The sequence below is a fragment of the Pseudophryne corroboree genome, chromosome 4, assembly GCF_028390025.1.
Source record: "Pseudophryne corroboree isolate aPseCor3 chromosome 4, aPseCor3.hap2, whole genome shotgun sequence".
NCBI classification, from domain to species: domain Eukaryota; kingdom Metazoa; phylum Chordata; class Amphibia; order Anura; family Myobatrachidae; genus Pseudophryne; species Pseudophryne corroboree.
This window is the reverse complement of record NC_086447.1, coordinates 307,334,191-307,360,770: the sequence shown is the minus strand read 5'-3', so window position 1 is coordinate 307,360,770 and position 26,580 is coordinate 307,334,191.

Here is a 26,580-nt window from a genome sequence, read left to right as displayed (position 1 = left end):
CTATAGGTTGACATGCATTAGGTCGACAGGGTCCCTAGGTCAACATGGTCATTAGGTCGACATGTACTAGGTCGACAGGTCAAAAGGCCAACATGAGTTTTTCACATTTATTTTAAATTTTTGGACTTTTTCATACTTTACGATCCACGTGGACTACAATTGGGAATTGTAACCTGTGATTAGCGCAGCGAGGCACCTTGCCAGAAACATGCGAGGGAACACGGTGCACTAATTGGGGTTCCTCGTCACTTTACGAAGATAACGACACCAAAAACAGTAAAAAACCACATGTCGACCTTTTGACCTGTTGACCTAGTACATGTCAACCTAATGACCATTTTGACCTAGTGACCCTGTCAACCTAATGCATGTTGACCAATAGTGGTCGACCTAATGACTTTCGACCTAAGTTGTGTCGACCAAACGACCCATACCCTATAATATATCTGACTAAATGTATCTTAATGTGCTTATTCTGATATTATTGATAATAATCTACCTAATATAGGTTTTAAAATACTGGTTTTAAAATACTTTTAATTGCTATTTAATTTGAAGTATTGTCTTGGCAGCTACCCCAAAAATTGGCCCCTTGCCAGTAGGGCCTAAAGATTAGATAGATAGTTGTGTAGTTATTTTCGGGGAGTGCTCTATTACTGACCTGTGGAAGTTCTCACTAGCTATTTCTTGTGCAAGGTAACTGCCTTGTAAGTGATGCAGGTATATCAATTCCTTTAGACTTGATAATTCTTACAAAAATGAATACAATTTAATATCAATAAGACATAATTAAAAAGAAATAATTAAAATAATTCACTAATGCTGTAAATACATTTTCCTATGGACAATCTGAATTTTCTTTTCTGTTTTGGATCAGTATACAGCCAGAATGGCCACTGCCAGATAGTCTCATTAGAACAGCAACAATACAGCTTTCAAACAACCTGTATACAAAAATCCTGTGACATATAAATAACACCCCTGAAGAAGTTGCCACAGAAGAAACGCGTTGGATGAAAGCTGTATTGTTGCTGTTCTAATGAGACTATCTGGCAATGGCAATTCTGGTTGTATACTGAACCCCCCTCCCCCCAAAAAAATAAATAAATAAAAATAATAATAATAATAATAATTTCCGATTGTTCAAAAGAAAATGTATTTACAGCATTTGCGAATTAATTTAACTATGTCTTTTTAATGATGTCTTACTGATATTAAATTATATTCATGTTTATAATAATTATTTGGTGTACTCTAAGACAAGTCTAAAGGAATCAATATCACACCTACATCACTTGTACAAGGCAGTTACCTTGCACAAGAAATAGCTAGTTAGAACTTAGTTCCACAGGTCAGTAATAGAGCACTCCAAGAAAATAACTACACAAGTATATACTGTATCTATAATAGGGTTGTGTGCTGACCCCCGTCATGAGTTTTGGATCTGTATCTACTTAATTTTTTGAATCTGTATTTGGTTTTGCCAAAACCGCCTTTGCAGGTTTTAGTTTTGGATCTGTAGTTTTTTTTTAACAAAAATCATAAAATCAGCTGAAATCACAGAATTTGGGCCTGTTTTTGTTCCTACAGTATTATTAACCTCAATAATATTAATTCTCAGAGAACCAAACCCACCCAAACATAGGGGATCCAGGGCGATCCGAACCACAGCTTGTATCTCCCTGCCTGTCCCAGATCCCCAAGCGAACTAAAACCTCAGGATCCTGCTGTCAGATTCTGAGGTTTTGGCTCGGATGCCATTCTCCATAATAGTCTATGGAAGACCGCTGATCGGCTGAGAGAGCCTTCTGTCATGGCTCTCAGCCAATCAGCATGTCCCCGTAGGCTACAATGGGGCAAGATGGATTCCCCCACTGCGCTACTAGTGCCACCGCCCACACTGCCGACACTGTCGCCTGCACTGACGACATTCCGACACTGCTGTCACCGCTGCACTGAGGAAACTGCATGCACTCCTGCACTGCTGACATAGCCAGCACTCCCGCACTGCCAACACCTCCAATAAGAGGACATAGCCCACACTGCCAACTCCCCCATACAGAGGACACCAGCGGCACCCCCACACTGCTAACACCGCTGGCACCCCCCCCAAAGAGGACACCACTGGAACCCACTGAGGACACTGAGACACTGAGGACACTGAGGACACAGCCAGCACCCTTGCATTGCTGACAATGCCTGAACCCCTAAAGTCTGTCAACTGTGTCGACATACCCACATTGAGGACACTGCCAGCATCCTCACACTGCCGACACAGCTGGCGCCTCTGCATTGAGTTTCGAGTTTAAATCACAGGTACTAGATTAATTTACAGGATTAAGACAGCGTACTGGCTTTTAACGATTTCTTTTAAATATCTCTATTCACGTAAATGTATTTATTCTTTCTTCACATGTTTTTCTGTCTCTAATAATTTTAGATTTCACTCTACATGACCCCTTAAAACAAGGGGACATATAATACATCATATGTGATGACAATAAAGATATCTACATCACATATGGGTATTGGAACTTCTTCTTTATTCTTATAAGAATACTAATAAAATTATAAATATGTTATTTCATTAAAGAAGAATTTATTTTCTTGTGGAAGGGAAAGAGTGCTGCTAATTAAAGTTGATTTCCTTTTTTCTTGCTTTATTTGCCTCTGCATTGAGGACACCCCCACATAATTATTTTGAGCTCAGTGGTCTCTCCCTCCTTCTTTACCTTCCTCTCTCATTTTTCTCATGGTTTCTAATTTTTCAAACTTTTCTAATATACTGCATATTAAAACTGCATTGCTTTTCAAGACGTACATGTTTCATATTCTACAGTATCGTTGGCTATCTCTGTATTATCATTTAAAATTTGTATGGTTTTGTATGAAGCTTTGCAATAAAAATCTTTCTTAAAAAAAATAATCGGGAATCCATGTATTAGTGCAAGTGAACATTACCGCAGAAGGAAGTGGCAAACGTAAGATTTTCATGGGGGGTTTCCGTATGTGTGTGTGTGTGTGTGTGTATATATATATATATATATATATATACATACATACAGCACACTGCACAAGCTGTATATATATATTAGAGATGAGCGCCTGAAATTTTTCGGGTTTTGTGTTTTGGTTTTGGGTTCGGTTCCGCGGCCGTGTTTTGGGTTCGAACGCGTTTTGGCAAAACCTCACCGAATTTTTTTTGTCGGATTCGGGTGTGTTTTGGATTCGGGTGTTTTTTTCAAAAAACCCTAAAAAACAGCTTAAATCATAGAATTTGGGGGTCATTTTGATCCCATAGTATTATTAACCTCAATAACCATAATTTCCACTCATTTTCAGTCTATTCTGAATACCTCACACCTCACAATATTATTTTTAGTCATAAAATTTGCACCGAGGTCGCTGTGTGAGTAAGATAAGCGACCCTAGTGGCCGACACAAACACCGGGCCCATCTAGGAGTGGCACTGCAGTGTCACGCAGGATGTCCCTTCCAAAAAACCCTCCCCAAACAGCACATGACGCAAAGAAAAAAAGAGGCGCAATGAGGTAGCTGTGTGAGTAAGATTAGCGACCCTAGTGGCCGACACAAACACCGGGCCCATCTAGGAGTGGCACTGCAGTGTCACGCAGGATGGCCCTTCCAAAAAACACTCCCCAAACAGCACATGACGCAAAGAAAAAAAGAGGCGCAATGAGGTAGCTGTGTGAGTAAGATTAGCGACCCTAGTGGCCGACACAAACACCGGGCCCATCTAGGAGTGGCACTGCAGTGTCACGCAGGATGTCCCTTCCAAAAAACCCTCCCCAAACAGCACATGACGCAAAGAAAAAAAGAGGCGCAATGAGGTAGCTGACTGTGTGAGTAAGATTAGCGACCCTAGTGGCCGACACAAACACCGGGCCCATTTAGGAGTGGCACTGCAGTGTCACGCAGGATGTCCCTTCCAAAAAACCCTCCCCAATCAGCACATGATGCAAAGAAAAAGAAAAGAAAAAAGAGGTGCAAGATGGAATTGTCCTTGGGCCCTCCCACCCACCCTTATGTTGTATAAACAAAACAGGACATGCACACTTTAACCAACCCATCATTTCAGTGACAGGGTCTGCCACACGACTGTGACTGATATGACGGGTTGGTTTGGACCCCCCCCAAAAAAGAAGCAATTAATCTCTCCTTGCACAAACTGGCTCTACAGAGGCAAGATGTCCACCTCATCATCACCCTCCGATATATCACCGTGTACATCCCCCTCCTCACAGATTATCAATTCGTCCCCACTGGAATCCACCATCTCAGCTCCCTGTGTACTTTGTGGAGGCAATTGCTGCTGGTCAATGTCTCCGCGGAGGAATTGATTATAATTCATTTTAATGAACATCATCTTCTCCACATTTTCTGGATGTAACCTCGTACGCCGATTGCTGACAAGGTGAGCGGCGGCACTAAACACTCTTTCGGAGTACACACTTGTGGGAGGGCAACTTAGGTAGAATAAAGCCAGTTTGTGCAAGGGCCTCCAAATTGCCTCTTTTTCCTGCCAGTATAAGTACGGACTGTGTGACGTGCCTACTTGGATGCGGTCACTCATATAATCCTCCACCATTCTATCAATGTTGAGAGAATCATATGCAGTGACAGTAGACGACATGTCCGTAATCGTTGTCAGGTCCTTCAGTCCGGACCAGATGTCAGCATCAGCAGTCGCTCCAGACTGCCCTGCATCACCGCCAGCGGGTGGGCTCGGAATTCTGAGCCTTTTCCTCGCACCCCCAGTTGCGGGAGAATGTGAAGGAGGAGATGTTGACAGGTCGCGTTCCGCTTGACTTGACAATTTTGTCACCAGCAGGTCTTTCAACCCCAGCAGACTTGTGTCTGCCGGAAAGAGAGATCCAAGGTAGGCTTTAAATCTAGGATCGAGCACGGTGGCCAAAATGTAGTGCTCTGATTTCAACAGATTGACCACCCGTGAATCCTTGTTAAGCGAATTAAGGGCTCCATCCACAAGTCCCACATGCCTAGCGGAATCGCTCCGTGTTAGCTCCTCCTTCAATGTCTCCAGATTCTTCTGCAAAAGCCTGATGAGGGGAATGACCTGACTCAGGCTGGCAGTGTCTGAACTGACTTCACGTGTGGCAAGTTCAAAGGGCATCAGAACCTTGCACAACGTTGAAATCATTCTCCACTGCGCTTGAGACAGGTGCATTCCACCTACTATATCGTGCTCAATTGTATAGGCTTGAATGGCCTTTTGCTGCTCCTCCAACCTCTGAAGCATATAGAGGGTTGAATTCCACCTCGTTACCACTTCTTGCTTCAGATGATGGCAGGGCAGGTTCAGTAGTTTTTGGTGGTGCTCCAGTCTTCTGTACGTGGTGCCTGTACGCCGAAAGTGTCCCGCAATTCTTCTGGCCACCGACAGCATCTCTTGCACGCCCCTGTCGTTTTTTAAAAAATTCTGCACCACCAAATTCAAGGTATGTGCAAAACATGGGACGTGCTGGAATTTGCCCATATTTAATGCACACACAATATTGCTGGCGTTGTCCGATGCCACAAATCCACAGGAGAGTCCAATTGGGGTAAGCCATTCCGCGATGATCTTCCTCAGTTGCCGTAAGAGGTTTTCAGCTGTGTGCGTATTCTGGAAAGCGGTGATACAAAGCGTAGCCTGCCTAGGAAAGAGTTGGCGTTTGCGAGATGCTGCTACTGGTGCCGCCGCTGCTGTTCTTGCGGCGGGAGTCCATACATCTACCCAGTGGGCTGTCACAGTCATATAGTCCTGACCCTGCCCTGCTCCACTTGTCCACATGTCCGTGGTTAAGTGGACATTGGGTACAACTGCATTTTTTAGGACACTGGTGAGTCTTTTTCTGACGTCCGTGTACATTCTCGGTATCGCCTGCCTACAGAAGTGGAACCTAGATGGTATTTGGTAACGGGGGCACACTGCCTCAATAAATTGTCTAGTTCCCTGTGAACTAACGGCGGATACCGGACGCACGTCTAACACCAACATAGTTGTCAAGGCCTCAGTTATCCGCTTTGCAGCAGGATGACTGCTGTGATATTTCATCTTCCTCGCAAAGGACTGTTGGACAGTCAATTGCTTACTGGAAGTAGTACAAGTGGGCTTACGACTTCCCCTCTGGGATGACCATCGACTCCCAGCAGCAACAACAGCAGTGCCAGCAGCAGTAGGCGTTACACGCAAAGATGCATTGGAGGAATCCCAGGCAGGAGAGGACTCGTCAGAATTGCCAGTGACATGGCCTGCAGGACTATTGGCATTCCTGGGGAAGGAGGAAATTGACACTGAGGGAGTTGGTGGGGTGGTTTGCGTGAGCTTGGTTACAAGAGGAAGGGATTTACTGGTCAGTGGACTGCTTCCGCTGTCGCCCAAAGTTTTTGAACTTGTCACTGACTTATTATGAATGCGCTGCAGGTGACGTATAAGGGAGGATGTTCCGAGGTGGTTAACGTCCTTACCCCTACTTATTACAGCTTGACAAAGGCAACACACGGCTTGACACCTGTTGTCCGCTTTTCTGTTGAAATACCTCCACACTGAAGAGCTGATTTTTTTGGTATTTTCACCAGGCATGTCAACGGCCATATTCCTCCCACGGACAACAGGTGTCTCCCCGGGTGCCTGACTTAAACAAACCACCTCACCATCAGAATCCTCCTGGTCAATTTCCTCCCCAGCGCCAGCAACACCCATATCCTCCTCATCCTGGTGTACTTCAACATCTTCATCTTCAATCTGACTATCAGGAACTGGACTGCGGGTGCTCCTTCCAGCACTTGCAGGGGGCGTGCAAATGGTGGAAGGCGCATGCTCTTCACGTCCAGTGTTGGGAAGGTCAGGCATCGCAACCGACACAATTGGACTCTCCTTGTGGATTTGGGATTTCGAAGAACGCACAGTTCTTTGCGGTGCTTTTGCCAGCTTGAGTCTTTTCAGTTTTCTAGCGAGAGGCTGAGTGCTTCCATCCTCATGTGAAGCTGAACCACTAGCCATGAACATAGGCCAGGGCCTCAGCCGTTCCTTGCCACTCCGTGTGGTAAATGGCATATTGGCAAGTTTACGCTTCTCCTCCGACAATTTTATTTTAGGTTTTGGAGTCCTTTTTTTACTGATATTTGGTGTTTTGGATTTGACATGCTCTGTACTATGACATTGGGCATCGGCCTTGGCAGACGACGTTGCTGGCATTTCATCGTCTCGGCCATGACTAGTGGCAGCAGCTTCAGCACGAGGTGGAAGTGGATCTTGATCTTTCCCTAATTTTGGAACCTCAACATTTTTGTTCTCCATATTTTAATAGGCACAACTAAAAGGCACCTCAGGTAAACAATGGAGATGGATACTAGTATACAATTATGGACTGCCTGCCGAGTGCAGACACAGAGGTAGCCACAGCCGTGAACTACCGTACTGTACTGTGTCTGCTGCTAATATAGACTGGTTGATAAAGAGATGTCTATGTAACTATGTATGTATAAAGAAGAAAGAAAAAAAAACCACGGTTAGGTGGTATACAATTATGGACGGACTGCCTGCCGAGTGCAGACACAGAGGTAGCCACAGCCGTGAACTACCGTACTGTACTGTGTCTGCTGCTAATAATATAGACTGGTTGATAAAGAGATGTCGTAGTAGTATGTATGTATAAAGAAGAAAGAAAAAAAAACCACGGTTAGGTGGTATACAATTATGGACGGACTGCCTGCCGAGTGCAGACACAGAGGTAGCCACAGCCGTGAACTACCGTACTGTACTGTGTCTGCTGCTAATATAGACTGGTTGATAAAGAGATGTCGTAGTAGTATGTATGTATAAAGAAGAAAAAAAACCACGGTTAGGTGGTATACAATTATGGACGGACTGCCTGCCGAGTGCAGACACAGAGGTAGCCACAGCCGTGAACTACCGTACTGTACTGTGTCTGCTGCTAATATAGACTGGTTGATAAAGAGATGTCTATGTAACTATGTATGTATAAAGAAGAAAGAAAAAAAAACCACGGTTAGGTGGTATACAATTATGGACGGACTGCCTGCCGAGTGCAGACACAGAGGTAGCCACAGCCGTGAACTACCGTACTGTACTGTGTCTGCTGCTAATAATATAGACTGGTTGATAAAGAGATGTCGTAGTAGTATGTATGTATAAAGAAGAAAGAAAAAAAAACCACGGTTAGGTGGTATACAATTATGGACGGACTGCCTGCCGAGTGCAGACACAGAGGTAGCCACAGCCGTGAACTACCGTACTGTACTGTGTCTGCTGCTAATATAGACTGGTTGATAAAGAGATGTCGTAGTAGTATGTATGTATAAAGAAGAAAAAAAACCACGGTTAGGTGGTATACAATTATGGACGGACTGCCTGCCGAGTGCAGACACAGAGGTAGCCACAGCCGTGAACTACCGTACTGTACTGTGTCTGCTGCTAATATAGACTGGTTGATAAAGAGATGTCTATGTAACTATGTATGTATAAAGAAGAAAGAAAAAAAAACCACGGTTAGGTGGTATACAATTATGGACGGACTGCCTGCCGAGTGCAGACACAGAGGTAGCCACAGCCGTGAACTACCGTACTGTACTGTGTCTGCTGCTAATATAGACTGGTTGATAAAGAGATGTCGTAGTAGTATGTATGTATAAAGAAGAAAAAAAAAACACGGTTAGGTGGTATACAATTATGGACGGACTGCCTGCCGAGTGCAGACACAGAGGTAGCCACAGCCGTGAACTACCGTACTGTGTCTGCTGCGACTGGATGATAAATGATATAAAAAATATATATATATCACTACTGCAGCCGGACAGGTATATATTATATATTATATAATGACGGACCTGCTGGACACTGTCTGTCAGCAGAATGAGTTTTATTTTTATAGAATAAAAAAAAAAACAACACACAAGTGAAGTCACACGACGAGTGTTTAACTTTTTCAGGCAATCACAATATAAGTATACTACTAACTATACTGGTGGTCAGTGTGGTCAGGTCACTGGTCAGTCACACTGGCAGTGGCACTCCTGCAGCAAAAGTGTGCACTGTTTAATTTTAATATAATATTATGTACTCCTGGCTCCTGCTATAACCTATAACTGGCACTGCAGTGCTCCCCAGTCTCCCCCACAATTATAAGCTGTGTGAGCTGAGCAGTCAGACAGATATATAATATATATAGATGATGCAGCACACTGGGCTGAGCCTGAGCAGTGCACACAGATATGGTATGTGACTGAGTCACTGTGTGTATCGCTTTTTTCAGGCAGAGAACGGATATATTAAATAAACTGCACTGTCTGGTGGTCACTCACTATATAATATTATGTACTCCTGGCTCCTGCTATAACCTATAACTGGCACTGCAGTGCTCCCCAGTCTCCCCCACAATTATAAGCTGTGTGAGCTGAGCAGTCAGACAGATATATAATATATATAGATGATGCAGCACACTGGGCTGAGCCTGAGCAGTGCACACAGATATGGTATGTGACTGAGTCACTGTGTGTATCGCTTTTTTCAGGCAGAGAACGGATATATTAAATAAACTGCACTGTCTGGGGGTCACTCACTATATAATATTATGTACTCCTGGCTCCTGCTATAACCTATAACTGGCACTGCAGTGCTCCCCAGTCTCCCCCACAATTATAAGCTGTGTGAGCTGAGCAGTCAGACAGATATATAATATATATAGATGATGCAGCACACTGGGCTGAGCCTGAGCAGTGCACACAGATATGGTATGTGACTGAGTCACTGTGTGTATCGCTTTTTTCAGGCAGAGAACGGATATATTAAATAAACTGCACTGTCTGGTGGTCACTCACTAGTAAACTCTCTGCACTCTCTACACTTCTACAGTACTCCTCCTAGTCCTAAACTCCAGTAAATCTCTCTCTCTTATAATCTAAATGGAGAGGACGCCAGCCACGTCCTCTCCCTATCAATCTCAATGCACGTGTGAAAATGGCGGCGACGCGCGGCTCCTTATATAGAATCCGAGTCTCGCGATAGAATCCGAGCCTCGCGAGAATCCGACAGCGTCATGATGACGTTCGGGCGCGCTCGGGTTAACCGAGCAAGGCGGGAAGATCCAAGTCGCTCGGACCCGTGAAAAAAAACATGAAGTTCGGGCGGGTTCGGATTCAGAGAAACCGAACCCGCTCATCTCTAATATATATATATATATATATATATACACACACACACATACAGTACATAGACACACATACATACACACATACTGTACAGCAGCATACTTGCAAACACAGTATGCACACATGCATACACAGCATACATACATGTGAACAGCATACATACAGTATACATACATGCAAACAGCATACATACATACATACATACATACATACATACACAGCATACATACATGCAAACACAGCATACATACATACATACATACATACATACATACACACACAGCATACATGCACACAGCATACACACATGCAAACAACATACATACACAGCATACATACACATACAGTATACATACACAGCATACGTACATACATACATGCACACAACTATACATGCACACATCATACATACATACATACATACATGAAAACAACATATATACATACATACAAAGCATACATACACATACAATATACATACATGCAAACAGCATACATACACACAGCATATATGCACACACACACACACACACACACTATACATACACAACATACATGCACACAGCAAGCGTACGTACGTACGTACGTACGTAGACACACAGCATACATACACACACAGTATACATGCACACAGCATATATACACAGTATACATGCACACAGCACACATACATACATACATACATACATACATACAGTACATACATACATACATACATACATACATACAGCATAAATACATACACAATATACATGCACACACACATCGATTAACAGGAAGCACAACCCCCATCCCTGCACCTATACACATGCTATTCACACAAACAGTGCTGGCTGGGGGAGGTACATGCTGTACTAATTACTGCATAAATCCATTTTAGCGTGCCCCCTGCCTCACCCCCTGACATACAGTATATGAGAGACGCACCTGGCTACTGAAGATTCACTGAACACCGCCTCACCCGACTGTTTCAAACAAGCCCCATGTATTGCCAGTGCCTGAGAGGAGCTGCTCATTTCACTGCAGCTCCATCCAGGGCTGGCAACAGAAATCTCGGGGCCCGGTACACTGATACCTCTGGGGCCCCCCTCTTCCCTCCAACCACCTCCCCCCACCCCCCCCGGATACCAGACCCGCACATCCGTCCCTTGCATGTGCCAATAAATGTATTGCCATATAGGTGTATTGTTCAGGTGAACACAAAGAAATAGAGAATTTGACAGCAGATAAGAACCACTTGGCCCATTTAGTCTGCCCTAAACACGTGTACACACACTGATTTACACACAGTATATCTTTGGAGTGTGGGAGGACACTCAAGTACCCAGAGGAAACCCACACAAGCATGGGGAGACTATACAAAGTCCACACAGTTAGGGATGTTACTATACATACAGTACACTGCACTACTGCTGAGCAAAGTGGACCATAATATATTATCTGCACTTTGAATAGAAGTCCTCTACCAGTGAAATTAGTATTTGTTATTAATATTGTTGAATTGCTGGCATAATGTTATTTAATTCTAAAATAACATTATGCCGACAATTCAACAATATTAATAAAAACCACTAATGTCACTGCTATCAGGTAGAGACGTTCTATTGAAAATGCAGATAGTGTTATAGCATATCCTCAGCAGTAGTGCAGTATATATTTATTACATTGCATATTGAATGTTTTTTTAAATATTATAAAAAAAACGCAGATAATATTCACTATGCACTTTAATAAAAATATGCTGCATTACTTTGAAATAGCATTGCATTATTGAATATTATCTGGTTTTTTTGTTTTTTAAAACATTGTATGCTCTGGCTCATGAGAGACACTGCGTGACAGCGTTTCCACACTCTGACTACTGTCACTTACCAAAATACCACTGCTATCCTCCAGTTCCAAGCTGCCTGGGCTGTTTCTCCTGCAGTCCAGTGTTTCTCCTGGGCACTGGACTCGGCTCCTCGTAGGACCGTCGCCACTGCAAAGACTGAAGTGAACTGTGAAAGGCGGGGAGTAAGTGAAGGGTGTAGCGTCGTATGGATGCGTCATGTGATATCTACGCACACAGTGGGACACGGACAGGTGACTGTGGGCAGTGGCTGGGTTACCGCCGCAGAGGGGGGGGGGGGTTCCACCGACGGAGTTATCAACTATACAGTGCCACGGCTCTCTTCCGGGCAGCGCAATCCATTTAAATTTTACCCCATCCTACGTGTTGCACTGACACAGCTTGATGCCATGGTTGATGCCCAGATCCTTGGGGCCCCTCACAACGTCGGGGCCCGGTACGGGTGTCCCCTTTGACCCCCCCTGTCGCCGGGCCTGGCTCCATCTACAGGCAGCCAGCAGCTAGCTTCTCTCTGTCACACAGACAGTGTAGGAGCCGAGGAGGAGCTGCAGTAACCTACATGAGCTGCCTTCCAAAAAAAAATTGTCCACCAGTAGCGATAGATCGGCGGCCAGGTGGGTTTCTAGGCACTCGGAAACTTACCTGCGTGTGCGTATGGAAGGGATTATATACGTTAACACATAGTAAAGTGAGCAGATGAGCTATTGTATTAAAAGTGCAGAGAAAGGAGTTGTATATCTAATGCAGCACAATGCTATTCCTGATTGTGTAAATATTTAGTAGGCCGGTGGAGTTGGGTTTAGCAGCAGGTCAAATATAATCAACAGGCAGTGTGCATTTGATGCTTTGGCAGGCAGAGATCCGCATAGGCTCGAAGCCACATAAGCACCCTGAATTTTTGTGACATGTGTTGAGGATAGGCAGGGCTAGCCTTAGTGATGGACAGTTGTGGTCAGGTGACCGATGGGTGCCTATTAGGGATATGTAGGAGGAGTATACAAAGGGGTATATAGTTCTGGGTTTAGGCAGCCATCTTCCTCTTGCCAGTTTTTTCTTGGATGCCCTCCCACCCGCCCTATAAGGTTGCTTGAGGCTCGCTTTTCGGACCTCTTTTTCATTCATAGCAGGCTTTGATAGCCAGATGGGCGGAAAGTCGCTACCAGCCAGCGGTCAAAGTTACATAAGTGGTCACTGTGGGGCACCCCCTTTTGATTGAACAGCGAGTGTGTCCTCCCCTTGCGGGTGGACTACGGATGTTCCCGTGCGGGTTCGTCCACGGCTCTGCCAAAGTAAAGGGGGTGAGTCCTGCACAGTGCGGGTTATGTTAAGGAGGCGGTTGTGAGTCCCCTCCTATTTTATTGTTTATTATAGTTGACTGGTGCTGGTGAGTTGGTAGCGCCTTTTCTCGCCATCCTCCAATATTCTTAGTTTAAACGACAGGTCATCAAACAATAAATATCTGTTTTGACCTTTAAATCTAGCAGTTGGTGTCTGTGTGGTTATTTCTTAGTGATAAGCTAGCTAGTTATAAATGTTAAGTTCGTCAGAATAAAGTCATGGGTGGCTTATGAAAATATGATTGAGAAGAATTAAGGGGGTGATTCAGACCTGATAGCTAGGCTGCTAAAACTGTAGCCCTGCGTTCAAATAATCGCTGCCCAAGGGAAGTGTATATTTGCAGTGCAAGTGTGCAATTGTATGGTACACCAAGCAGCTAAAAAATCCCTCGGTCAGCAGACAGCTGCAAATCCGTTCACACCTCACTCACCAGTGGCTGGTTTTAACCTGTGTGTGCAGTCTCTGCACACACAGTGTGATCAGAAAAAGCTGATTGGGGCCGGTGCTGATGTCACACACCTCCCTGAAAACGCTTGGGCACGCAAGCATTTTCCCTGACACTCCCAGAAAACAGTCAGTTACCATCCATTGTTTATGCCAGCCTCTCTTCCCACTGCCTCTCCACATCACCCACTGCCTGTTGCCCTATCCCTGTAACTCACAGCCTCTCCATGTCACCCTCTCCCCATCCCCTCTCCCCATCACCCTCATTCTGTCAAACCCTGCCTGTCACCCTCCTCATCTGCCTCTCTCTCTTCTTACCATCTACTTTAAGACTCTCTCCCTGTCACCCACTGCCTATCACCCTCTCTCCTGTTACCCTCTCTCTGTCACCGACTGCCTGTAACTCTCTCCCTGCAGTAGCGTGTAAAGAAAAATAGGAAAATAAAAAAAAAATTGGATATGTTGTAAAATAATAATGTTCATTAGGTGCCAGTGTGCCACAATTCCTATAAGTGCAGTGCGTTGCAGCAATGTGTAAAAAAAGAAAAACATGGATATGGATCAATCGATAAAAGATCATGAGCAGCAACTCAGTACTAGTGTTGCGGCTGCTTCCAGTCATGATAGTACTTCAACGTCTACTAAAGGTAGTCTAAGGGATACAAAGTATAGGAAAGGGCACTGAAATCTATTTTATAATGTTAAAGAAAACATCACCACTAATAATAGAGAATGTTTACTGTTTACTGCCAAAAAATTTAAAATTGGCAACATGCCATATACTACATGCAGTTGCAAGGAAAACCTAAGGCCGTGGCCTTTGATTGCGAGTGGTGGTCCTGCTAGTGCTACTACTGTTTCATGCACTACAAGAATGCCTATTGCGGAAGCCAGGACCAAACACAGTAAGGCATCTTCTTCTGTAACCTCAAATGATGATAATGCAACATCTTCTCACTCTGAGTCTAGTAGAGGTGTCACCTTTAAGTAAAACAAATCAGTGCCTAAAAAGAGAACACCACTAAGGCAGAAGAACAACTGTGTTCACATATCCCTGAGGAGAGTGTGTGAATCTGACATTGTAGTCATAGAGAAGCTTCCTTCCACCATTTCTGTACCATATGCCAATGTGGGGATGAGCAGTACAAGAAAAGATGGTGACACAAACAATGACGATGCTAGTGATATGGATGATGTTTGTGTTGAAGACCTAAGCCAGCCACCACTAGCAGCAGTTTTTGCCTATGATAAAAAGAAAGATATTGTCATGCCTGGGCATAAGGCCAAAAGACAACTCTTGTGTGTGGAATTGTTTTTACCCCAATCCAGGCAACATTTGTGAGGGTATCTGTACCATTTGTGATGCCAAATTTAGTAGAGGTAGGGAGGTTAACCATCTACTGTAGTTATGTCATTTGCAGGGGGAGTTCATGCAAGTTATTTATAAAAAAATATATATTACTTTGTAAAAAAATAACAAGTAGTCTAGTATCAGCTACCAGCAGTTTGAACCAGCAAGCACATGCAATCTCCACCACTAACACCCTCATCATCAGCCTCCTCATTAATGATTGGAATTAGTCCTTTCAAAATTTGTTTTGTGAGGGCCCAAACAAATGAAACACGTCTGTCACAAAAGTGGCACACGTTGTCACTGAATTGTTTGGTGCATGTTCTTCTTAAGTTAGTATACAACATAAGAGTGGGTGGGAGGTTCAAAGGACAGTTTCATCTTGCACCCCTTGTGGACTAGAATTAGGAGAAAAACATTATTATCTCTCATACTAAGACTGGTGCACATCATACATTTATTAAATGGTAGGGGCAGTATGGCCAGCAGGTCAGCCTCCTAATTTTTGTTAGTGTAAGATTGATCAAGGCTGATTTGAAGTTTGCAGCTCTGCAGTGCATTCACTTTCTTGGGTTATTTTTCATCCCTTGACTATTAATAAAGATTTATATACATTTATGGCCATTTCTCTTCTCAGTTGCTTCGCATCAGACTAAGTCAAATATAATTTTCTAAATTAATTAATTAATAAACAGTAATCAATTGTAATCAATTAAATTGAATTAATCAATTTTAATCGAGTAAATTTAAATAATAACTTTTAATCAATCAATGCTTTATCTGCCTGTCACTTTATACTCCAACTCCATTTCTCTGTTATGCCCTTGGGCCTCTTCTTTTGAAAACATTTTTCTGTGGGGTCATATAGTAATGTCTGCCTCTGCTGTGCTGCAATGTTTCATAGATGTGCTATATCCTTAAAGTAACTGCCATGTGTATGTGCCGCTGCTCTGTCACTACTTTTAGCTAGCCAGCCTTTGACCTATGTTGGCGAACAATATTGTAAATTAGTGTATGAGGTGGTCAAAACTGACTGGAAATGACTGGAAATGTTTTGCTGCTGAGCAGGGCCGGCTCCAGGCCTACTAGCACCCTGAGCGAGAAAATTTAAAAGCACCCCCCAACCCCTATGCGCGCGCCGAAGGCGTGCGCGCTTCGGGGAAAGTGGGCGTGGTCTCATGGGAAAGTGGGTGTGGCCTCGTAACTTCATATTATTAAACTATAAATAAATATATTTTTTCACACCCCCTCTATGCACACAATTAGCAGCCTTATGCAGAACAGCCACAGTAGTGTTCCTTACACACAATGTCTCCAGTGTAGTGCCAGCTACACATGACATGCCCCGCAGCAGTGCCAGCAACACATGACATGCCCCGCAGCAGTGCCAGCTACACATGACATGCCCCGCAGCAGTGCCAGCTACACATGACATGCCCCGCAGCAGTGCCAGCTACACATGACATGCCCCACAACAGTGCCAGCTACACACAATAGGCCCCCCAGCAGTGCCAGCTACACATGATAGTGTTCACGTTTTAGGGCAGGGTGCTGATCACAAGGAGGGCACATTTTTAAGTAAGGAGGGCAAAATGATGTACATACTGTAATGCTTGGTGCTCCTCCACCCACATACTGAAGCAGGGACAGTGCGCGCAGAAGGCGCGCAGCAAAAATTTAGGGGCGTTGCTTCGTGGGGAAGGTGCATGACCACAGAATAGTGGCAATTCACATTACACCACATAGTAGTGCAGCTAATACACATTGCACCAGGTAGAACCTCCTATACACTTTGCGCCAGGCAGAGCACGTTAGACACTTTGCGCCAGGCAGAGCACGATAGACACTTTGCGCCAGGCAGAGCACATTAGACACTTTGCGCCAGGCAGAGCACATTAGACACTTTGCGCCAGGCAGCGCACGTTAGACACATTGCCTAGCCACAGACGCCTAGTAGATACACTACATGATATGCCCCCCAGCAGTGCCAGCTACACGTGACATGCCCCCCAGCAGTGCCAGCTACACGTGACATACCCCCCAGCAGTGCCAGCTACACGTGACATGCCCCCTAGCAGTGCCAGATACATAAATGACCACACAGTGCAGATATGCCCCCAGTGCCAGATACATAAATGCCCCCACAATGCCAGATACATAAGTGCCCCCACAGTGCCAGATGCATCAATGACCCCACAGTGCCAGATAAATCAGTGACCCCACAGTGCCAGATACATAAGTGCCAGATACATAAATGCCCCCAGTGCCACAAAACATAAATGCCCCCACAGTGCCAGATAAATAAATGCCCGCCGTGCCACAAAACATAAAAGCCCCCACAGTGCAGATATGCCCCCACAGTGCCAGAAACATAATGCCCCCACAGTGCAGATATGCCCCCACAGTGACAGAAACATAATGCCCCCACAGTGCATATATGCCCCCACAGTGCCAGAAACATAATGCCCCCACAGTGCAAGATGCATCAATGACCCCCCAGTGCCAGATAAATCAGTGACCCCACAGTGCCAGATACATAAGTGCCAGATACATAAATGCCCCCAGTGCAACAAAACATAAATGCCCCCACAGTGCCAGATAAATAAATGCCGCCGTGCCACAAAACATAAAAGCCCCCACAGTGCAGATATGCCCCCACAGTGCCAGAAACATAAATGCCCCCACAGTGCAGATATGCCCCCACAGTGCCAGAAACATAATGCCCCCACAGTGCAGATATGCCCCCACAGTGCCAGAAACATAATGCCCCCACAGTGCAGATATGCCCCCACAGTGCCAGAAACATAATGCCCCCACAGTGCAGATATGCCCCCACAGTGCCAGAAACATAATGCCCCCACAGTGCAGATATCCCCCACAGTGCCAGAAACATAAACGACCCCACAGTGCCAGATTTTAACTTACATGTCACTGACACTGCGGTGCTGGGAGCCGGGAGGGGGGAGTACTGCTGTGGGCGCGGGCGGGTGGGCGGACGGATGAACGATTATGTCTGCGCGCTATGCGCGCTGCGTGGCGCCGGCGTCTAACGTCAGACGCCGGCGCCGCACAGCGCGCTGCATAGCGGCGCACACAAGCGGCCGGGACACACAGATTGAAGGCTGGCTCCAGGCAGGAATATGGCGGCCGCAGCGTGTGGCGCCCTATAAGAGTGGCGCCCCGCGCGGCCGCTCTAGTCGAACATGCCTGGAGCCGGCCCTGCTGCTGAGGTTGATAATACTCTTACTGCAGGGACAACAATAGGCCACAATTACATGATTTTATCTGTTTTTAGCAATGAAACAAAAAAAATATGTAAACACATCCAAAACCAAAACACATGAGGGTAGTTTTGCCAATATCAAAAAACAGAAACAAACCACCAAGGACAGTTTTAGCAAAGCCAAAACACGTTGGTCAGTGGACATCTCTACTAGCAACACATACTGTAACTTGTTCTCCATATCGGCTTCCAACTTTTCTTTAATTTGTGTTGTTTCTTTAAAGATAACATTTCATGACTTAACAATCTTTCTGGTATTTAGATTCCACAATATGTAACCTTTTGCTCTCAAGGGAATAGCAGAACATGATGCACTTTATTGATTCTGAATCCACCTTTTCTCTTTTGGTATATTCCGGGGTCTCACCTGAAGTTTCCTGGTAGGCCGATTTGTCTGTGGGGCCTGTTTTGTGTGTTGTCATGTGGCCCCACCCCTCACATGACTGTCACCCCACCACACTCAGTACACTGCATTGTCGCCATTCATTCTGTTAGTCCATCTCTGCAGTAGAGCAATTCTGCCATCAAGTGATGCTGCCATGACTACACAGTATGTTATACTTCTTGTGCTGCCTATGTCAGGCCACTTCTGTTAAATTTTACAGGGACACTTTTAGTTGCCAATCTGCCCCTGGTCTGATACACAACTGCAACAAAACGTATATGTACATAGGCCGTACTTCCAAAAGTTCTGAGATGTCTCACACTTGGGGCTAAATGTAATAGGGTCCAAGTTTGTGAAATGTGTTAGTTTACAACAAAACTCACACATTTTTAGAACTCGGACAATGTAATAGGATGTGGGAACATGCAAACTTGTATGTTTCCTGCTATGAGGCCTTCTAAGTTCTAGTTACACCCTTAGTGCAGTGGACAGTATCTACTAAGTCAGGAAGCATGAGGTTAGAGAATGGAGATGGAAGAGCAATATGAGAGGAGATCATAATTTAGGGGGTCATTATGACCTGATCGCTTGCTGCAGTTTATCGCAGTTTACAAGGCATGTGTGCAATCATATAAGGCTGCTGATTAGCTATAATAGCATGTGTTAGCATGTGCACTGATCAGTACTCAGAAGAGCACAAGCAGGATTCAGTGGTAGCACATGTCAAAATACGGAGTGATCACTTGCTATCTGTATATCCTTAACACAGCAGCAGTCTCTTCTAACCTTTTTACTGTTTGCAATTTCAATTGTTCAATTAGGTACTTAATCTAGCCATCTAAATTGCCTAATAAATTAAAAAGACTAATCATTGACTTCAAAACCATGTACTAACACTTAAGCATTGGATACAGATAGCAGTAAACTTGCAGTAGGAAATGACACCTGGGCTGCTGTATTGGGTGTGAGCGTGGGGGTGTATAATTATATATATATATATATATATATATTAGAGATGAGCGGGTTCGGTTCTCCGAGATCCGAACCCCCCCCCCCCCCCCCGAACTTCACCTATTTTGCACGGTTCAGAGGCAGCCTTGGATCTTCCCACCTTGCTCGGTTCACCAGAACGCGGCCGAACGTCATCATCCCGCTGTCGGATTTTCGCGAGATTCGTATTCTATATAAGGAACCGCGTGTCGCCACCATTTTCACTCGTGCATTGGAAATTGAACGGAGAGGACGTGGCTGTGTTCTCTCCCTGAAAAGCTCCATAATCTGTGCTCAGTGTGCTGCAAATATCTGTGCTCAGTGTGCTGCAAATATCTGTGCTCAGTGTGCGGAAAATATCTACGTTCTCTGCCTGAAAACGCTCCATATCTGTGCTCAGTGTGCTGCAAATATCTGTGCTCAGTGTGCTGCATTGTGGGGACTGGGGACCACCAGTATATAATTATAGTAGTACAGTACAGTAGGCCATTGCTGTATCTTGCAGCTCTGTGTCAAGTATACTATCTCTGTGCTGCATTATTGTGAGCAGTATATAGTAGGACAGTGCAGCATTTTGGTGACCAGCAGTATACATATATAGTACAGTACAGTAGGCCATTGCTGTATTTTGCAGCTCTGTGCCAAGTATACTACAGTATCTCTGTGCTGTATTATTGTGAGCAGTATATAGTAGGATAGTGCAGCATTTTGGTGACCAGCAGTATACATATATAGTACAGTACAGTAGGACATTGCTATTGATATATTACTGGCATATAATTCCAAACATAAAAAAAAGGAGAACAAAAATGTGGAGGGTAAAATAGGGAAAGATCAAGATCCACTCCCACCTAGTGCTGAAGCTGCTGCCACTAGTCATGGCCGAGACGATGAAATGCCATCAACGTCGTCTGCCAAGGCCGATGCCCAATGTCATAGTAGAGAGCATGTAAAATCCAAAAAACAAAAGTTCAGTAAAATGACTCAAAAATCTAAATTAAAAGCGACTGAGGAGAAGCGTAAACTTGCCAATATGCCATTTACGACACGGAGTGGAAAGGAACGGCTGAGGCCCTGGCCTATGTTCATGGCTAGTGGTTCAGCTTCACATGAGGATAGAAACACTCATCCTCCCGCTAGAAAAATTAAAAAACTTAAGCTGGCAAAAGCACAGCAAAGAACTGTGCGTTCTTCTAAATCACAAATCCCCAAGGAGAGTCTAATTGTGTCGGTTGCGATGCCTGACCTTCCCAACACTGGACAGGAAGAGGTGGCGCCTTCCACCATTTGCACGCCCCCTGCAAGTGCTGGAAGGAGTACCCACAGTCCAGTTCCTGATAGTCAAATTGAAGATGTCACTGTTGAAGTACACAAGGATAAGGATATGGGTGTTGCTGGCGCTGAGGAGGAAATTGACAAGGAGGATTCTGATGGTGAGGTGGTTTGTTTAATTCAGGCACCCGGGGAGACACCTGTTGTCCGTGGGAGGAATATGGCCATTGACATGCCTGGTCAAATTACAAAAAAAATCACCTCTTCGGTGTGGAATTATTTTAACAGAAATGCGGACAACAGGTGTCAAGCCGTGTGTTGCCTTTGTCGAGCTGTAATAAGTAGGGGTAAGGACGTTAACCACCTAGGAACATCCTCCCTTATACGTCACCTGGAGCGCATTCATCAGAAGTCATTGACAAGTTCCAAAACTTTGCGTGACAGCGGAAGCAGTCCACTGACAACTAAATCCCTTCTTCCTTTTGTACCCAAGCTCCTGCAAACCACACCACCAACTCCCTCAGTGTCAATTTCCTCTTTAGACAGGAACGCCAATAGTCCTGCGGGCCATGTCACTGGCAAGTCTGACGAGTCCTCTCCTAACTGGGATTCCTCCGATGGATCCTTGAGTGTAACGCCTACTGCTGCTGGCGCTGCTGTTGTTGCTGCTGGGAGTCGATCGTCATCCCAGAGGGGAAGTCGGAAGACCACTTGTACTACTTCCAGTAAGCAATTGACTGTCCAACAGTCCTTTGCGAGGAAGATGAAATATCACAGCAGTCATCCTGCTGCAAAGCGGATAACTCAGGCCTTGGCAGCCTGGGCGGTGAGAAACGTGTTTCCGTTATCCACCGTTAATTCACAGGCAACTACATACTTGATTGAGATACTGTGTCCCCGGTACCAAATACCATCTAGGTTCCACTCCTCTAGGCAGGCGATACCGAGAATGTACACAGACGTCAGAAATAGAGTCACAAGTGTCCTAAAAAATGCAGTTGTACCCAATGTCCACTTAACCACGGACATGTGGACAAGTGGAGCAGGGCAGACTCAGGACTATATGACTGTGACAGCCCATTGGGTAGAACAGCAGCGGTGACACCAGTAGCAGTATCTCGCAAACGCCAACTCGTTCCTAGTCAGGCTACACTTTGTATCACCGCTTTCCATAAGAGGCACACAGCTGACAACCTCATACGGCAACTGAGGAAGATCATCGCAGAATGGCTTACCCCAATTGGACTCTCCTGGGGATTTGTGACATCGGACAACGCCAGTAATATTGTGCGTGCATTACATCTGTGCAAATTCCAGCACGTCCCATGTTTTGCACATACATTGAATTTGGTGGTGCAGAATTATTTAAAAAACGACAGGGGCGTGCAAGAGAAGCTGTCGGTGGCCCGAAGAATTGCGGGCCACTTTCGGCATTCAGGCACCGCGTACAGTAGACTGGAGCACCACCAAACATTCCTGAACCTGCCCTGCCATCATCTGAAGCAAGAGGTGGTAATTAGGTGGAATTCAACCCTCTATATGCTTCAGAGGATGGAGAAGCAGCAAAAGGCCATTCAAGCCTATACATCTGCCCACAATATAGGCAAAGGAGGGGGAATGCACCTGACTCAAGCGCAGTGGAGAATAATTTCAACGTTGTGCAAGGTTCTGCAACCCTTTGAACTTGCCACACGTGAAGTCAGTTCAGACACTGCCAGCCTGAGTCAGGTCATTCCCCTCATCAGGCTTTTGCAGAAGAAGCTGGAGACATTGAAGGAGGAGCTAAAACAGAGCGATTCCGCTAGGCATGTGGGACTTGTGGATGGAGCCCTTAATTCGCTTAACCAGGATTCACGGGTGGTCAATCTGTTGAAATCAGAGCACTATATTTTGGCCACCGTGCTCGATCCTAGATTTAAAACCTACGTTGTATCTCTCTTTCCGACAGACACAAGTCTGCAGAGGTTCAAAGACCTGCTGGTGAGAAAATTGTCAAGTCAAGCGGAACGTGACCCGTCAACATCTCCTCCTTCACATTCTCCCGCTGTTATGTTCCTGGTGCTCAGAACAAGGGAGATGTTGCGTATCGAGTCCTGAGCACCAGAACGTGACGCTGAAATATGATGTGGTGTGGAAATAGCCCCTAGCATCCTACCTCCGTTTTACCCGTGTGGTCAGTTCACGCCTGAGTGACTATGGTTTCTTGGGCCCACGGCAGCCGCGTTTGAAGGGCGGATTATGTCTGCCAGACTCCGATGCCCCCAGGTCTTAGCGTGAGACAAGGCGTGAACCGAGACAGGATAATAACAAGGGGACCTCTGACTAAAACAACAGAAAGCTAGGGGCTACTAACTACCCTAAAACTAAATATATGTGCGGCACGCCGCCAAAGGAAAAGAACAACCAAGGAAATGCTGTCCACTCGCCGACACAATACTGTTGTGTACCGGCGGTGACAGCATAAGCAGAACCCTCTGCAAAACACCAGTAACAAAATATAACCAAAGAATACTGCGGCCTAGGCCGACGGACGTGGCAAAGCCACTACTCACGGAACCGGTACAAATACTGGCAAACGGACAGGAACCCCCAATGTAGCCGACACAGACTCTCAGAACCGGAGGACAGGCAGAATCCCAAACGACAGACCGGTGGACACCAAGAAGCCAGAGACTCGACTAGGCACAGACAAAGCCACAGGACTTCTGAACAGGAACACTTCACGGCAGGACACAGGAACCGACACAGGAATCGACACGGAAGCAGCTAGACAGACACTGCTAGACAGGAGCTCAGGAACTGGCAGGGACTAGCTCAGAACGCAAGAACTCTGGAACCCAGGAAATATCACCAGCGTCTGTGAATTGCACTGAGCCAGAATATAACAGAGTCTTAATTAATTATGTCGTGCAGCTGCCCTGCTGCACAACTGAGAGGTGCAATCAACAGACAGGTGAGGCTGAACACACGGGAACAAGCTGCAATTACACAGACTCACCACCAGCAGCAAACAAGAGTATTCTTAAACCAGAGCAACGGGAAAACCTGGCCTGCAAGACAACAATAAACATAAAATAGGAATGAACCACTAACTGTGGTACATAACAGTACCCTTTCCTTAAGGGTGAGCTCCGAACACCCCATGACACCCACGGGGAACATGAACAGAAGTATAACATAAAATACATAACCAAAATGCAAAACAGGAATGAGCCACAGCCGTGGCTCATAACATTACCCCCCCCTTGAGGAGGGGTCAAAGGACCCCAAAATTCAGGTTATCCAAAACAAGGTATACATTAATAAACCTGACACTGGAATAAACAAACAAAGATAAGAAACAGAAACAAGCTGTGGCAACAGCTTGTAACAGTGCCCCCCTCTTGACGGTGGCCACTGGAAACAAGACAAGGAGAGAAAAAAATCTTTTTTTTTTTTTTATATCTCAAGGCAAGAGTCAATAATTATTTCTTTTTCTTCTTCTTATTTTACAAAGTTCTTGAGGTCTGACCAAGGTAATTCCCCAAACATTGTCTGAACTGATGGTACCTCCCAGCAAGGCTGGGTTCAAATCAGAGATTGGTTTCTTAAACTTGGGAGCTGAACTTTCAGGCAAAGTACTCCTATTAGAAGAAGACAGAAAAGCACATCCTGCAGTCAGAACAACGGGCTGAGACTCTTGTGCCGAGTTTACAGTATTTGGTGGACTCTCAGCAGACAAGACGGATGACTTAGAGGACCCTGAACCAATTTCTTTGGAACCATATCTTTTAATAACTGCATCACTGAATGCTGGGGGATCCTGAAGAATGGGATCTTCAGCTTTCATTAGGCTGGTCGCCCATTCAAAAGGATCTCCTCTAAAGGAAGATATCAGATAGAGCACAAGGTTCTCGGTAGTGATGCCCAGAAATGGTCTAGACAACATAATGATGTAATAGTGTTTGTAAAGCGCCAGAAATTGGACTAAGTCCCCATCAAAGATTATAGATGTTGAGATATCAACAGAGTCAGGATCTGCTTCCTTCCCATCTGACTAACTAGAGTGCTTTGCTAGGACCTGGTCACTATTGACCTTACTCGAGGCTGAGACTTTCTGAACCCCACCCGGGGCAGTGACTTTCTGAACCCCACCCGGGGCAGTGACTTTCTGAACCCCACCCGGGGCAGTGGCCTTCGGGAACCCCGCTGGGGCAGTGGCCTCCAGGAACCCCGCTAGGGCAGCGGCCTCCGGGAACCCCGCTGGGGCAGTGGCCTCCGGTAACCCCGCTGGGACAGTGGCCTCCGGGAACCCCACTGGGGCAGTGGCCTCCGGGAACCCCGCTGGGGTCAGCACCTCGGATTCTTTTACTGGGACCGGACCGTCGGCCTCCCACTCAGGGACCGGGCCGTCGGCCTCCCTCTCTGAGTCGATAATTATCGAAACTTCTCCCGGGACTATGACTTCCGGGACTTTTGCTGAAGTTATAACCTTCAGAACCTCCACTAATGCTAAGCCTCTTAAGTCCTTTCCTGGGGAAATGACTTCTAGACCCTTCTCTGGGGCTGTGTCTCTCGAGACCCCACTTGGGGATATTATTTCAAAGATCCCTTCTGGGGTTTTGCTTCTCGAGTTCCCTTCTAGAATTTTGGTTTTAGACACCTTCTCTGGAGTTGCGCTTTTCAAGTCTCTACCTGGGGTAACAGCTTCTGAGACCCCTTCTGGTATTGACACCCGAGCTATAATATTCGATGTCCCTCTATAACCTAGAGCATCGGGTACCGCTCCAGGACTCTTGGCACCGGGTACCGCTCCAGGACTCTGGGCACCGGGTACTGCTCCAGGACTCTGGGCACCGGGTACCGCTCCAGGACTCTGGGCACCGGGTACCGCTCCAGGACTCTGGGCACCGGGTACCGCTCCAGGACCCTGGGCATCGGGCACCACTCCAGGACCCTGGGCATTGGGCACCACTCCAGGACCCTGGGCATTGGGCACCACTCCAGGTCCCTGGGCATAGGGCACCACTCCAGGACCCTGGGAATCGGGCACCGCTCCAGGACCCTGGGCATCGGGCACCGCTCCAGGGGTTTGCAACTTTGCTTCAACAGGAAAATCAAGAGAGGAGAGAAACATTCTCCTTTGGTTCCTGAATCTATAATGGGGCTCCCTAGCCCAAGGACCCCAATTATAGGACAGAGTGCTTTTTAGTGTGGGTTGTGTGACAAGTACCTCTGCCACAGTAGAGACAGGAGTAGGTCTTGTATCCTGACTAAACTTGGCCAGAGGGAAGGACTTGTCGCCACACTTTGGCTTGCGCAACTCACAGGTCTGCAAATAGTGGCCTAAACCCCCACAATATAGGCATAAATCTAAGTTTCTGTGACGCAGACGCTCCTCTTCTGAGAGCCTGGGCCGCAGAAAACTTTCAAACTTTTTCTCTCTAATTAAACCTGAGGATTCTCTTGTGACCATATTGTGAGCAAGAGTCTCT